This window comes from Mirounga angustirostris, unplaced genomic scaffold, assembly GCF_029215605.1.
Source record: "Mirounga angustirostris isolate CCGP_5_RB_7025 unplaced genomic scaffold, mMirAng1.0.hap1 SCAF_8, whole genome shotgun sequence".
NCBI lineage: Eukaryota > Metazoa > Chordata > Mammalia > Carnivora > Phocidae > Mirounga > Mirounga angustirostris.
This window is the reverse complement of record NW_026991716.1, coordinates 89,206,398-89,216,341: the sequence shown is the minus strand read 5'-3', so window position 1 is coordinate 89,216,341 and position 9,944 is coordinate 89,206,398. Positions and strand designations below refer to the sequence as shown.

The window sequence follows — 9,944 nt, the reverse complement described above, 5'->3', positions numbered from 1 at the left end:
GGCCAGCCAGGTGCCCACTCGCTTCCCTGCTTTCTCTGGACTGGAAAAGTTGGGGGGTTTTGGAGGGGGGAGGGGAGAGGGTTCCCCTTACCTCCTTCCTTTGGCTAAATAGGGGGTTTTCGAGAGAAAAGTTATGGGGCAGAAAGAGAGAGAGAGGCTGGGGGAGAAGAGAGGAAAGGGATGGGCAGTGGGAGAGGAGAGCCTTAGGGGCTGCTAACTCTGCCTGCCCTCCCCTTCAAACTTGTCTCACTCTCCCCTGCTCGCTCTTCTCTCTTTCTTTCTGTGTATTTTAATTCTAATGTATTTATACTAGAAGGATAATTTGATACTACATCAATTTGATTTGAACTGAATTTGGTTGCCTTTATCTTTTGAAGTTTGTGTTTATCTTTCGGTAGCTTTTAAATAGAAATTATATGTATATGAATTGACATATAAATATTTTTTTGGACCAGGTTATAAAAACAACTTTTCTGAATTTGCATCAGAGTCTCACTGAGTGAAGTAAAGGAGCATTGCTTAGAACAATGTTAAATTTAGTTTTTGAATAGCACTAAAAAATGTGTGTTTATAATTGATCAAAGTTACATTTTCCTCTTTTTAAAAATATGTGTGAATCTTAAAATTGCTTTATTCATATTTTGAGACATCTACTACTCAAACTTCTAGGTTTAGCTTTTTTAGAAAGTGAGATATATGCTTGGAAAATGTTTTAAAGCTACTTATTTATAAAGAAAACTATACTTTCCTTTTTATTAAAAAAAGAAAATACTTTAAATAAATTGTAACATAATATCCTATAGTTCATTCCATCTTGTCACCTTAGAATTTCCATGTCATTATTTTATTTGTGCATATTTAATAGAAAAAGAATTAAGAGATTGAGGATGTTACTTATATTTCAGACTTCTAAGAAAAAAATAAAAATGTACATACATACTAACATGGGATAAATTTTATTACTTTTATTCATAATGTCTATTGCATTGGAAAATAATTCAGATGCTTATAAGAAATTTAAATATAATAGCATTGACTAATTGTTTTTTTGTTTTTTCAACAATTTATAATATTTAAATATAAATCATTTCAAAATAAAATAGTAACATTTCAATTAAATACCTTACTATACTATGGAAGGAAGATTTTATTATAATTCTAGATCATCTGTTTGATGTCTACTACTTTGTACTCATGTGATATCAAACATATTAATTATATTTCTTGAAACTGGAAAATTCTAAATACTTATTTAGAATATTTAGTGAAATATATTCATTCTTTCTATAAATAGATATTCAACAACTATAATGTACTATGTTAAATATGTGTTATTTTAAATGCTTGGTTTGCAGAAGTGGATCACTTTTAAAATAAAATGTATTTATTTTGTTTAGCAGAAACCGAAATCCCACCTCAATCAACATATTCTTTTTTTTTAGGTTTTTATTTAAATTCCAGTTAGTTAACTTACAGTGTAATATTAGTTTCAGGTGTACAATATAGTCTCACATTTAAGATAATATGTTTTCTAAATAAAGTACAATATATGCATTGCTGATTGTATCATTTATTAGGTAATGTAATTAATTTTTCTAGAGGCTTGGAAAGGATTTCATGAACTGAATTTTATTTTTTTGTTTTTTCATGAGCTGAATTTTAAACTCTTGGGGGAAATGGAGGTGTTTTCTTTATGTATTGGGATAGCCGTACATGTGAGAGCACAGGTTTTTAGACGGGGGGAAATATTTGCAAAGAAATACAAATACAAAACTATATGTTATGCTTGACAAAATATGAAGTGTTGTTTAATATAAAGTGTTTCATTCACAGTTCAGAAATAAAAAAAAAAAGCTGTATTTATTTTCTTTGGCAGAAACCGAAATCCTACCTCAATCAACATATTCTTTTTTTTTTAAGTTTTTATTTAAATTCCAGTTAGTTAACTTACAGTGTAATATTAGTTTCAGGTGTACAATATAGTGATTCAACACTTCCATACATCACCCAGTGCTCATCACAGCAAGTGTGGTCCTTAATCCCCATCACCTATTTCCCCTACCCCTCCACCCACCTCCCCTCTGATAACCATCAGTTTTTTTTCCTGTAGAGAGTCTCAACATATTCTTCTATAATTTTATTCACCCCACTAAATATTCAGAATATATTAATATAGTGATTTTAATATATGTTTGACTGTGGTACTGGCCCAAACCTCCCTGGAAATTATATAATAAGAGGATTGATTATATTGTGTTATTGCATGGTATTACATTATATTACATTTCCAGAATCTGAACATTGTTGAATTTTAAAATATATTTGGGCCCAAGGGTCTTGAAATTGTAATTACAAATCTCTGATATATCATACTAATATAATAGTAAACATGTATCAAGAAAAACTGTATGTAAACAGTAACTGTGACTATGCAATATAAATAGAATGGAGTAGAAATGTAATAATCTTGCTGAAATTTTAACAGTAGTGTTTATTTTGTTAACATGGTCAAAATTTGGGAGAAAAAAACATCAGGTTTTACAGTACTGTGACAATGTGATAATGAGTGGAAATTTGAGAAAATCATAAGTGTGTTTTAATTTGTAAACAGAGCACTCATTGGGTTGGGTAAACAAAACCTACAGCCATGCCTGCTTGGCAGTGCTTTTGCTCTGTGTTCAGACAGCAAAGACTCTCTCTGAAAATGCAGGAAAGCTGGACAGAGTAGATACCTCTAAAAAGCTGAAAAGGAAGTTATTTCATCTCCTCCCTCACCGTGACGTTATTGAGTGGTGTGACACTGGAGATTTTATAATAAGTGATGGAGGGAGCAAGCATTTGAAGTAGCCAGCATCTCATGGGGCCCCAGGAGAGAGAATGTGGGCCAAACCTGGGATCAGAGTTAGACTAGAAAAATCATTTAACAGCATGAAAAAGGCAAAGATGGAAAGACCCATAATCTACTAAAATACACCCAAAAGTTCAAACTTTTCATGCTGTGGAGCAACTGAGGCTTGTTAGCTTCATAAACCACTTACGGATTTACTTGTGTTCATTCATTGACTTAATTTTTATAGTTAAGGAACAAGCTACATGGCCTCTATTTCATATATTCAGAAGTATCCCAGATACATGGATGGAGTCATGTCTGTGTAGGGAGAGGTGGGAAAGATGGATATGGCAATCTAGAATTATTCCATGAAAATAATTAGATGTAGAAATGTGTTAAGAATACACTTACAGAAGGTAACTCAATGGAGGACTATGTTAATTTTAACTTTGAGCCAATAAGGCAAAAATAAAAAGCCTGATATTTATGCCTAGGATAACACATTTTAAAAATCACTTTTTCATTTTTGTCCATGGGCATAAAAATCTGAGGGGATTAAATTAGAATGTTTTTCTGTTTTAAAGGAACCCTGGTTTCTACCTATCTGCCACTGCTCTTCAGAGATGTATCCTTAAATAAAAGACATTTGCAAAGCACAAAACAGAATGTTTTAGGTGATCCTAGATAAAATAATTTTTAAAAGTATATATGGGAATGTAAAAAAAAAAAGGAACAGTACATGGAGTTTATTTGCTAATATTTTTATTTTAATATTTTTAGGGTAGGATTTTGATAGGTATTAAATTCTTTCTACAGGGAAAAATAAGCTAGTTCTGCAATCTATTGCAACACTGCGTACTTGTCTTCCATTTATTTTGTGGCTATTACATTTTTAGGTAAAAGATCTTTGGGCGCCTGGGTGGCTCAGTTGGTAAGCGACTGCCTTCGGCTCAGGTCATGATCCTGGAGTCCCGGGATTGAGTCCCACATCGGGCTCCCTGCTTAGCAGGAAGTCTGCTTCTCCCTCTGACCCTCCCCCCTCTTATGCTCTGTCTCTCTCTCTCATTCTCTCTCTCAAATAAATAAATAAAATCTTTAAAAAAAATTAAAAAATAAATAAAATATCTTCAACAGGAAAGAACACTATATAAACCCTCCATGACAAAAAAGGGTGGGGGGAAACCCATCATAGGCCAATACAGCCACAGAGGGAAGATTAAATGCAATGGCCACATGAAGAAAATATCTCTCTCCTTTCACATCTGATATCCACAATTAGACATGTGAGTCTGGAAATTAATTCCAAAATATGTTGTTGTTGCTGTTTTTTTAAAGACACATTTATTCAGCGTCATGATCAGACTATTACATTTAACAATCAACAGCATGGGTGCAAAAAAACAAAAAATCTACATTAAAACCCTTTGTTGGAACACTTTACACTTTCCACAGAACAGAAACTAAAATATCGTGTTATACAATTAATCACAAATACAGTCCTCGAGATTTTTGCCCATACACATGAGTATTGTCTAAAACATGTCTTCTATGTAGCAGCTAGGCCCTGCCACCACTGTGCTTGGCTGAGTTCACAAATCTGTTGTAACCTGTAGCTTCCCCGTCCCTCCTCTGTCTCTCCTCTCCTGCTGAGCCTTGTCTCCTGGCAGTAATTAAAACCTCCTGTCACTGCCACAGCTACTGCTGCTGCAGGAACCACCATAGCCACCTTGGTTTCGTGGTTTGGCAAAGTATTGGCCTCCACCACCATAGGGGCCAGAGCTTCTGCCTCCAAAATTTCCTCCTTTCATGGGTCCAAAATTTGAGGATTGATTATTGTAATTGCCAAAATCATTATAGCTTCTGCCACCTCCAAATTTGCTTCCATCATTACCAAATCCGTTATAGCCATCCCCACTGCCACCATATCCACCACCACCTCCACTGCCACCAAAACCACCTTGACCACTGAAGTTCCCTCCACGACCAAAGTTGTCATTCCCACCAAAACCACTTCCACGACTACCACCAAAGTTTCCAGAACCACTTTGACCTCTTTGGCTGGATGAAGCACTAGCCATCTCTTGCTTAGATTGGACTTTCCTTACTTCACAGTTGTGACCATTCACAGTATGGTATTTTTGAAGACAATCTTGTCTACAGAGTCATGGTCATCAAATGTTACAGAAGCAAAACCTCTCTTTTTGCCACTGCCTCGGTCAGTCATCTCAATCACTTCCATTTTCCCATACTGTTCAAAATAATCTCTAGATGATGTCCTTCAGTGTCTTCTTTAATGCCACCAACAAAAATCTTTTTCACAGTTAAGTGGGCACCAGGTCTTTGAGAATCTTCTCTTGAGACAGCCCTCTTTGGTTCCACAACTCTTCCATCCACCTTGTGTGGCCTTGCATTCATGGCTGCATCCACCTCCTCCACAGTGGCATATGTAACAAACCCAAAGCCTCTGGGGTGCTTGGTGTTCAGATCTCTCATTACCACACAGTCCTTAAGCGTTCCCCATTGCTCAAAATGGCTCCTCAGACTCTCATCGGTTGTTTCAAAGCCCAAACCTCTGATGAAGAGCTTCCGCAGCTGTTCAGGCTCTTTGGGAGACTCTGATTTAGACATGATGGCAGTGGGAGGGGAGACTTGAACGATGCTTACTTGGCAGCATCCACGGGCAGAAAGCCCAGAATATGTTTTTAATAAATACATATGTTATCCCATTTATAGAAGAAGATGAGAAAAGTTGCCCTTACTCCTCCCACCCACTAAATAAAGTGACTATTAATTTTTTATTAGGAAATTATTTCATTTTTTCTAATACAACAGTAAAATCTAAGCTATTTTGGTGAGAATATTTTTTAAGCTGGATTGAATTATGTTCTTTTGTTTTTAGCAGTCTGTGGGTATGAATAAAAATTTAGGGAAATGTTTAAAAAAGGTAAGACGAATATTTGTAGAGTCAGTGAACACTCAAAATCATTGTTTAGATATAATATCAATGGGATAGATCCTATCACATTACAATGGATTTTTTGTACACAAATATGATTCTATTTATTTTCAAAGTAGGGTGCATTTATTATGAGGGCACCCTATTACAATTTTTTATGCTGTGAAAATAAATTATTTATATAGATGTAATTTATGAATTAAGTTTTATTAGATTATTTTTAAGGCTTTGGGTTGTTTAAAATTTCAGTGTAATTCTTAGAATTGCTTCTGACTTAATATTTTCAACTTATTCTCTTATTTATAAATAAAATATATACATAAACATATATAATTGAATACATTGTTGCTATTTTTATTTGAACAATTATCTGTTATTTCAGTTAATAAAAAAATTAATGTTTTTATTTTACCTTCTCTTAAATTCTCTTCACTGATGCTCTTTCTTTTTGTAGATCTAAGTTTCTCCTATATAATTTTCCTTCTTTCCTTCTTTCTAAGGGACTTCTAAATTTCTTGCAGCAAATCTGCTGCCAACAAATGCCTCAGTTTTTGTTTGACTGAGAAAGTATTTCTCCTTCACTTTTGGTGGATAATTTTGCAGGGTACAGAATCTAGATTGGTGGGGTTTTTCTCAACACTTTAAATATTTCATTCTGCTTGCTTCTTCCTTGAATGGTTGAGATGTTAGTTGTAATAGTTATCTTTGTTCCTCTATGTGTTAAGATTTTTATCCCATCTCAGGATTTTTTTTTTTTTTTTGCCTTTTATTTTCTGCAATTAGTAAATGATATTCCAACATATACTTGTTCGTTTTAGCATTTATCCTGTTTGATTTTCTCTTGGATTTCTGGATCTGTGCTTTTGTGTCCAATGTTAATTTGGGCAAATTCTCAGTCATGATTATTTCAAATATTTCTTCTTTTTCTCTCTTTCTTCTTCTGGTATTCCTATTATATGTATGTTGTCCCACAGTCCTTAAATATTCTGGTGAATTTGTTTTTTTTTTTGTTTGTTTGTTTTTTGTTTTTGTCTTTGTTTTCTTTGCCTTTCAGCTTTTTGAGGATTCTATTGGTATGTCCTGTAGCTAGGAGATTCTTTCCTTATCCATGTCCAATCTACTATTAAGCCCATCAAAAGTATTCTTCATTTCCATTTGAGTGTTTTTTTATCTAAAACATTTTGGGGGGTGTTAGGATTTCCATCCCTCTGTTTATAGTGCCCATCTGTTCTTACATGCTATCTCCTTTATCCACTACAGTCCATTAATCAGTCCTCCTTAGGATATTAATCATAGTTGCTTTAAATTCCTAGTTTGATAATTTCTTTTATTTTTTTAAGAGAGAGAGAGCACAAGCAGGGGAGCAGCAGAGGCAGAGGGAGAAGGAGACTCCCTGCTGGGCAGGGAGCCCAACATGGGGCTTGATCCCAGGACCCTAGGATCATGACCCGAGCTGAAGGCAGATGCCTAACTGACTGAGCTGCCCAGGTGCCCCCCTAGTTTGATAATTTCAATACTGCTGCCATATCTGGTTCTGATGCTTGCTTTGTATTCTCAAATGGTGAATTTTGCCTTTTGTTATAACTTGTGACTTTTTCTTGATAGCCAGACATGATATATCAGGTAAAAGGAATAGCTTTAGTAATGTCGGGAGGTGTGGGGAGAGGGTAAGCAATCTGAAATAGTCCTTTGATCAGGTCTTAGTCTTCTAGTAAATCTATGCCTTTGGACAGAATTTCACAAGTGTTTCTCATTTTTTTTTCTCCCTGTTTAGGCATGGGACATTATAGCTAGAGTAGGTGGGCTGGAGTATTGAGTATTTTCTTTCCCTACACAGCTAAAGCTAGTTGAAGTCGGGTTTTTCCCTTCCCCACGTAAGTCTGACTGATAATACCCCAGCATATTAGGCTCTGGTTAACTGCTTTCACCTGAAAGCAGGTCTTGTTAAGACAGAGTTCTCTGGTGTATTTTAAATGGTTCCTTCCTCCTCCTCCTGCAAGAAATCCAAGGGGATTTTTCTTTGACCTTTACTATGGGAACTTGGTTGAGCTTCTCCAGGTAAATCTCATAATATTGTGGGGGCCCCTCTAGACTGGGTCCCCTGGAGTTGTTTTTTTTTTTTTTTTTAAAGATTTTATTTATTTATTTGAGACAGAGAGAATGAGAGAGAGAGAGCACATGAGAGGGGGGAGGGTCAGAGGGAGAAGCAGACTCCCTGCCGAGCAGGGAGCCCGATGCGGGACTCGATCCAGGGACTCCAGGATCATGACCCCAGCCGAAGGCAGTCGCTTAACCAACTGAGCCACCCAGGCGCCCTCCCCTGGAGTTTTTAACTCTTAGAGTTGTTCATAATACCCCTCCATTAAGAGTAGAAGAGACAACTTCCAAGTTCTTCACATATCGGAGCTGAACTGAAAGTCTCATTTTTTTTTTTTTTGGTCTCTTGGCTGTGTGTTGTTATTTTATTTTTCCATATGTTTCATAGTATTTTTGTGAAAACCTGGTATCTTTTTTAGGACAGCACACACAGATAAATAGATTTTTATACCTGCAAATGTATCTATCTTTTCTTCTTCTAGGCCTTTGATGTGGTAGTTTCAATTAATCTACACAGGAGTATTTCTGAGTTGTGTGTGGTGGTGGTGGGCACTATAATTAACCTCACTATATCTCAGCCTACATATTCCTCAAGGCATAACTTATGACTAAGTTGGGGGCTGGCTTGGCACAGAATTTCTCTCAATATCTACTCCACTATCAACTTTAGGTCTTTCTTTTGTATTATATTTCTATGGGGATTATTTATAAAGAAAAGGAAACATTCCCAGAAGTAAATACTGTAACTTTTTACCTGATACTTGCTACCTTGATGTTTAAGATGATTCTGATTAAGCCACAGTCTTACGCAGGCACTGTGTCCCTAAAGTGCAGAATTCTGGACTTCCATGGGTTCTTATCCTTTCCTTATCTCTAGTACTAGGCCCAGCACTTATTCCTACTGCTTCCCATTTAGTAGAGGGTATTTTTCTGTTCTTTCTCCAGCAGCATTAATCTTATACCTGTGCTATCAGAATGCAGTTTTTGTTGCCCTTTTCCCAAAGATAAAGGCTTTTGTTTTCTAGGGAAGCTAAAGCAGAAGGGTCCTGGCAAATTTTGTGCCCCTCACATACCCTTTGTTATTCTCCACTTCAGAGCATGCACTATGATGGATGTTTTCTCAGGACTCTGGCCAATACGATTTGTGAGGATCTAGTGAAAAAGTCTTGAAAAACTATTACTGTGAAAAGTCTTCAAGATTTTGCCAAGTCTCCCTAGATGTCTAACATCCTAAGGCTCTACATTTTCTCCCAAAAATGCTGAGGATGCTGTTGAAAAGCCATTAAAGCTGAGGATATAAGAACAAAAAGCCCTCTACTAATGAGGAAAGGGTAAGAATAAGTGCTGAGCCCAGAACTGGATGTGAGGACTGGAAGGAACAGGGCCAGAGCAACTAGTCCTCTGAGAATAAGAGACAGAGTGCCTACATAAGACAGGTTTAATTAGACAGAAGTCCCTTGTCCCCGCCATCATGGTAGCAATATTGGATAAAAAGGAACTATGATAACTCTAGGAGTGCTCTGTTGTCTCCATGGGTATCCTTAAAGAAGGACAACACAAAAGGAAGATCCCCTCCAAGCCTCCACCAAGTTATCCTATCTGAAGTCTTCATAGCTGAGCCTAGCTCTGTCTGTTGCAAGTAAGCAAGTGTTCACATCTTGTATCTCATCGGGTGCCTGCCTCTCCATAAATCAATGACTGATTGGTAGTCTTGTCATCTCAACTTCTTGATGGTTTCAAGTAAAGTTGTGAACTTGCTGTTTTCCTGGCTTTTTGTTTTTGTAAGATTGTGATACTCTTTCTAGCTCTTTGTATCTCTAAGTGAAATCCAATCATGCTTTTAAAATTTTTATCTGGCTTTTAAGACATACTTCTGGCGAGTGGGTTACTCTTAAGTTGCTCCTTGATAGCCTGAACAGGAATCGTGTAATTTTTTTCCCTCACTGATTTGCTGTACATTCTTTCAACATTCACACTAATTTGTTTCTTCAGTTTTCAAATGATTTCATCAATTATAAAACATTTCTTCACCTTTGTCTCATTTGCAGGTTTATTCTGTGA

General features: G+C 36.1%; 1 pseudogene; it reads right to left on the bottom strand.

Moving 5' to 3' along the window:
* Window positions 1–4,494: 4,494 nt before the first annotated feature.
* On the bottom strand, window positions 4,495–5,458 carry LOC123837053 (heterogeneous nuclear ribonucleoprotein A1-like; annotated as a pseudogene).
* Window positions 5,459–9,944: the final 4,486 nt, after the last annotated feature.